Source organism: Charadrius vociferus, unplaced genomic scaffold (assembly GCF_000708025.1).
Source record: "Charadrius vociferus isolate BGI_N301 unplaced genomic scaffold, ASM70802v2 scaffold7, whole genome shotgun sequence".
In the NCBI taxonomy this organism is placed as follows: domain Eukaryota; kingdom Metazoa; phylum Chordata; class Aves; order Charadriiformes; family Charadriidae; genus Charadrius; species Charadrius vociferus.
In genome coordinates this window covers 198380-205098 of record NW_009649308.1, presented here as the reverse complement: position 1 = coordinate 205098, position 6719 = coordinate 198380, and positions in this window count along the sequence as shown.

Here is a 6719-nt window from a genome sequence, read left to right as displayed (position 1 = left end):
ATTCCTTCTCTCCCCCCGCCTCCGCTTGCCTCCTGATGCCACAGATGTGTAATGCTTTGTTTTCCAAACTTGTCCCTCCCGGGGGTCTCTAGTAGAAAAAAAAAAAAAAATCCCATCCAATTAGGCCGAGGCGGGCAGCCTGCGGTTAACGCCACACAACGCTACCGCACGTTTTGCTCCCGGTGATCTTCTCTTGCTTTCGTGCTTGGAGACCGCTGGGGCCGAGGGCAGGAGAGCCGCAGAAGCAAGAACAGCAAACAGAGCTCATCAAACCCCGCAAGCGCTCCTGCTGCAGCGAGGGATGCGCATCACCATGGCAACCGTGGCTGAGGATGCACAGAGCCGGGTACCCCAAAGTGGGGAGGAGACTGGGGGACCACGCTGACCCTGTCCCACATCCCCCATCTGCCTTTGCTGATACAACACCCCTTAGCCTGACATTGGCCGAGGTTTTGATTTTGCATGGCAGCTCCTCTCCTTCCCAGGCTCAGGAAGGGCGAAGAGCTGCGAGGGGGCAGGGGAGGGAAGGCAGATGTTAGGGGCTGGGGGGTCTTGCAGTGTCAAAATGCAGTAGATTTTCCCCAGAGTAATTGGAAATGCTGGAGGCAACTGGAGCAGGGGTCAGGCCAGTGCTGTCACCCCCAGCACTGCTCCCTGCAGCTCATCGGCAGACCCCAACCCCATCCAATCGCCGTCCTCACCAAGCAGGGCCATTTCTGGAAACAGAGATGTGATAATCCCCGGCCAAGAGAGAACTCTGTTCTAGTCCAAGCTTCCTCCCTGTAATTCCCCTCCCGCAACCCCAGCCTCAGGAGGGAACCAGCCTGCACCACGGGGCAATTTGGGGACAAGGCAGGCAGCAAAGGAGTGACCTGTGGGAAAAGAGAAGGGACATGAAGATGGGGAAAGGGCCAGGTCACCCTGGGAGAGTGAGGCACCCACTGAGGGCTTTAGAATCTGTGCCAGACTTTGCTGCTGGCCCAAGGAGTCTCGCTTGACACTTATCTAAATTAAATCTCCCCCTTCGGTGTGCCCAGCTTGCCAAGGTCACGGGATCTGCTGGTACCGTTGCTCCAGCCTTCCCTCTGCCTGCAGTTCCCTCCGCGCTTGCTCTATCTGCAGATACGATTCATGTAGTTTACCCAAAGCAGAGCGCCATTGGTGCCAGAATGCACTAGGCCCATGGCCCACGGATGGGAAAAAGAAAGTTAGGACCACCTAGGCCATGTCTTCAGGCCAGGGTGGGAGTTCCCTGCTCATACATGATGGGGGAGATGTACAGGAAATATTTCCTTGAGAACCTGCCATAAAATATCAGAAATATGTTAGACGTGTGGGTAAGTGCCTGCTAGATGAGGGGTTGGTTTTGAAGAACCAGCGTTGAACCCTCTTTTATCTAATAACTTTCAGGGGAGCAACATCTGCAACACCCACCCCCCCCCCCAACCTGCATGGAAGGTGCCCAAGGGCTCCAGGATGCTGCGCAGGGCTCGGACAGCCTTTGGGCAAGTGATGACCAACTCGACAGAGCACAGAAGAGCTCCTCAAGGCAGCACTGAGCTGCATGGCCACCAGCAGCACAGCTGCTGCAACATGCCCCGTCCCCCCCTCGACCGCTCGGCCGGCTCCCATCAGGCACAGCATCCATCCCCGACGGCAGCCTTCATCACAGCGGTCCCCAGGATGGCATGACATACCCCAAGGCTGCGCGATGGCACAGGGGACCGAATCCCTATGGATCACGCTGAAAAGTCTCATCACAGATGCAGACATGGGCCCAGGGCCAGATCCTGCATTTCTCATTGACCGGCTCCGAGCGATCTGCTTGCGACAGTGGAGTGGTGCAGGGCTGAGCTGCCCCCCATGGCGAGGAGGGTGGTGAAGGGGGATGGGGCTGGCCCAGACACACACTGCTGTGCCAACCCTGTCCCCTCTGGTCACCCACTCATGTATCCCAAACTCAGCTGCCCAGCAGCTCAGACACTGAGGGACAGGTGAGGTCCCTCAGCCCGATGCTGCCAACCCCCCAGCCTTACAGAGAGGCTGGGGACACATTCCCTTAGCACATGCAGCAGCCCCACAGCCACGGTGATGGGCTGAGCTCCTCAGGCCTCGCTGCCCCTCGCTGGGGAAATGAGCCCTGATGTAGCATCTCACCCCCAGGCGGGTCCCCAGATGGGCCAGACGCACCCTGAGGAGCACTCAGATGAGCTGGTGTGACCCTCCGGGATCAGCAAAAGACCCAGTGCTGGGCTGAAACACAGCTCAGGGAGGTCACTGAGGATGGTCCCTCGCCACAGGATGTTTTGGAGATTGCTGGCTGAGTCGTTGCATCTCACACAGCCCTTGAGATGGGTGCCAGGTCACCTCGGAGCAGGAGGGGAGAAGAGGTGAGAGGACCTCTGTGCCTGGCTGCTCAGGGAGTGAGGGCCAGCCCCATGGCTGCTGCAGGGTCACACCAGCCCCACCGGCTGGCTGTCCTTGGCTGGTCCCACAGCACGGAGCATCCCTCCGCAGCCGCTGCACGCAGCGCCCGTCCCGCGCCGCACCAACAGCAGGGGTATTTTTAGCCTGGAAAAGCGCCACAAAATCATACAGCCACATTAGCTGGAGTTGGGACCAGTGTCTCGGTTCACCTTGCAATCTCCTCCGGGTCACCCTGCCCGGCTCGGCGAGGCACTGAGCCCCGCTGGCACTGCCGCATAAGCACCGAGCACCCACTGGGCTCCCCAGCACTGCTGCCATAGTGTCCCCTCCTCCCATGCCATGGTGGCACCTTCCCCTAGGAGCAGACTCAAATGCTCCTGGCACCCCATGACCTTCCTGGGCTACTGGAGGGGATGTCCTGCTCAGTCCCGCTGGCGGCTACACCCGAACCCCATGCCCACTTGCCCTGCTGAGACATAGTGGGGGTTCGGGCTCTCTGCTCATGCTCTGGTGCCAGTGAGGCCCCAGTCTCCCCACCACCACAGTTATTCATCCCTTAGCCATGCATTTATTGCCCTGAGATGATTTTTGCTGCTGCTGGGAAAGGAAAGCACCCGCAGCTTCTCTGGGGAAAGACAGGGACCAGCACGACACCGGGGAACCAGACGAACATGCCATTAAATGAGAACGAAGCGCCCAAGCTGGGCACACACTGGGCGGCCAGGGAGAGCCACAGGCTGGCAACAATGCACAGCCACCCTTGAGAATGCGTTTTCCCCGGCGTTAACTTCACACCCGATTAGACACCTCAAAATGTTTGCTCTGGGGGAGCCCGCCCCCGTGTCCACCCCGGGGTGGCGGGGCTGTCCTCTCCCTGAACACGGGCACACGGGGTTTTCCTATTTGTTTTGCAGCTTTCCTTAGAAACAGTGATGAGTCTGTGTCTGTTTTGCCTTGCTGGTCGGAGGATTAAGAAATGGAAAGGGGAGCTGGCATAGCCCTAAACTGAAGGCACAGAGGCCCTGAATCTTTCACAAGGAGCGCTTTGCTCCCCAGCGCTCATTAAGCGTTTAAGCAGTCGGTACAGAGCAGGAGCACGCAGCGGCACTTGCCCGTCGGCTGGCTGGCAGAGCCCTCTGCACTCAGCGTCTCTGTTTCACGCCTTGGTTTCTGCAAAAAAAATCCCACAGTCCCAGGGCAAAAGAGAGAGGAGGATGTGCAGAGCCGGCTGGGTTGGCTGGGAGCCTTGGGAGAGGGGAAGGAAGGCAGGAGGGAATTAGGAGACTGGGGATGGAGGTGCCTACTGTGTGGTGCTCTCTTAATTAAAATAGGCAGAGTCTCCTAGAGCTTCTGCCTCTGCCCCTGATTAATTGTGGAGTCTTTGGCGTGAGGTTGGCCCACATGCCGGCCCCTCACTGGGGCTGGGGCTGCGAGATGCAGAGCCCCCCAAAATGGGAGCTGCGGCTAAGCTGCTATCAACCGGTCTCCCTGGAACCCCCCACCCTCCGAGCCTGCTGGAGGGGACCTGGAGCAGGTTGCTTAAAGCCCACCACAAACCTGTGCCCACCTGAAGCTTCTGCCCCTCCTGGTGCTGCGGGTTCTCCTGGCTCCAGGGCGAAGGCGAAGCTCTGAGCTGACTCTGAAGGACAAAGCGAGGCACAGAGTGGGCAGCAGCATCCCGGTCCCCAGCTCCCTGAGCGGGGCTGCCAGCGGGGGAGCCCAGGAGGGCTTTGTGGCCCTACATTAAGAGCAAAGCGTGCTGCTTCACCCAATGCCCTCCTTCCCACTCCCCCCACCCCAGCACGAACAGCACAAAATTGATCTTACAGACAACCGTTCATCCCAAAATAGAGCTTAAGCACCCCTCAACCTTTTGTCTCGAAAAAAACCCAAACCTGTTTTCACGCAGTTGAATCACTCAGCCCTTCTGAATTGTGTTGTCTACACATACACTACAGGATTTATCGGGCAGGATTAAGTATATAGATGTGGCAATGCAGGGGCTGAGCAGCAGAGAGGGGTTGGGATCCAGGCGGCGTGGATCAACACAGTCCTCCTCCAGGCTCTGGTTCCAGGCAGATTTGCAGCGGGTAAGAGTCCGGCCCCAGGGGAACAGTTTGACGAGGTCTCAGAGACAGCAAAGGGAAAGGGAAAAAAAGACATCACGCCTTCCTCCCTGTCTCAGCAACCCCAGACCCTGCTGCCTGCTTCTCTCCTATTAGCAGAGCTTGGCACCATGACGAGGACGGCTTCAGGGCAGGGATGGGGGATCCCCAGAGAGGACCGTGCCAATGCCAGCCCTGGGGACTTCACCAGGCGGGCAGCCGCTGCCCACGCCCCGGGTCATAGTGTGGTCTTTGCCCCCCCAGGCCTTGCTGCCCCCTGGGGAGAATGGCCACAAGACAGCCTGGTGGTGGGTGTCTGCCTCCGGGACCCCATCTCCGGCAGCTGCCTGCTGGCTGGTATCTTTGCTGTTTAAAGAAAAAACACCTCACGCTCTGATTTGAGGGATATGGGGGAGAAGCCTGTTCTTGTCACTGCCAAAAATCCCCTGGCCGCGATGTGGCACAGTGCCTGGGGTCCCTCGGGCACAGACAGGCTCTGCTTTTGCAGCTCCTGCTCCATCCCCCCGACCCAGCCGGCAACAAATCAGCACTGCCTTCGCCTTCCCGATGGGATGCTCTCTGCTTTCATTTTTTCAGAGCTTATTTTCAGTACCGCTTCGCTCCTCGCGGCGCTGGCTGCCTGCAGAGCTGCAAGGCGGGCAGGAGGGCTGTGGCTGCACCGTCCCCCGCAGCCCTGCCCGTCAGGGAGCTGCGTTGCCGCATTGGCTTTGCCGGCCTCTCCAAGGGCCTCGTTAGCTCAGCCCCAGTCCCCTGCTGAGCACAACATGTATGGCCGAGGCTTGTAGCTGGTCATTTTGAGAGCCCATGCTCATGGTCACCTGCAAGACCATCTCCACGGCCACTCCAACTATCCCCCAGGCTCCTCGTGGATGCAGGCACAGACGCAGGCATGCCACGCAGGTGCCTCAGTTTCCCCAGAGGGCGGAGAGGATGCAGTTTGTTCCCCTCCTCCCAACGGTGTCAGCTCTACTTAGCTCGGACAGTCTCTGGAAGAGGAGCTGTCACACAGTGTGCATTTGCTCCTCGCCTCAGGGTTCCAGATCCTGCCTTGCGCCTCCCAGCACCGCAGCCCCGTAAACATTAATGGCAACGGTAATCGGAGGAGACTTCTCCCAGCTCCTGGTGCTGGGAGAGCCGATGAGTGGGGACGAGGACTCCTGCATGGTGCCTCGCAGCTAAGTGCCCACTGCCTACAGCCCCCTGACCTCTCCCCTGTGCTGGACAAGGCGCCCCAGGCTCAGCTTCACACAGCCAGCCCTCACTCACGCTGCCTCCCTACAGCAAACTCAGCTCTCAAAATCCTGTGCTGGCTTTCTGCCGAGGAGAAGCCAGCGCAGACCCAAGCCCCTCATTTGCCCTGGTGACAGTGGACGTGAGGGGGTACCACGCTCCCCTCCTCCACTGAGATCCTCTTCTGCCGACCCCTGCAGCGACGGCTTTGTATGGCAGCTCCTAGCCATTACCAAACTGTAATTAATACAAATAAACGAGATGAGCCAGCCACAGTAGGGTGAACAGAAACCTGAACAACATATCCGCCGGGAATCATTTATTCTGCGCTTTTCTCTTTTTTTTTAATACTATTTGCTTCCTTGCAAATTAATCACAGATTTCCCAGGTCCAGAGGCGACTCTGCGGCTCAGCCAGGTGGCCCCAGGGGACAGGGCAGAGGCAGCCGAACAGCCTGAGTCCCAGCCCTGCCTATGCCGCCCTGGTTAACAAGCAGCTCCCCTCCTTCTGCCTCGGTTTCCCTCTCCCTGGCAGCCACTGCATCTGTCCGCATCACGCAGACATGACTGTCCACCTTGCCTTCTCCAAGGAGCTTCCCTGCCCTTACCGAGGGACTTGCCCATCCGCTGAGCCTCTGGCAAAGGCAAGCACGGGGGTCCCAGCAGGAGGGCTGAGCCCCCTGGGGTCTGTGCCCCAGCCCGTCTGCGGGCCGGCCCTGAGCTGCAGCCCCGGGGCAAGCACCGCCAGGCCAGGCTGAGGGAGGAAGGAGCCCAGCTGTTTCCAGCTGCTCCCTCCCACTCAGGCGGGCAGTACCTCCAGGGCATCCCTCAGCCCCTGAAAAGCCCTCGATTCCCGACACGTGCCTCGTCCCCGGAGCATCCCTCAGCCCAGCACACCCCGCGATCCCAGCACATCCCTCGTCCCCGGAGCACCCCT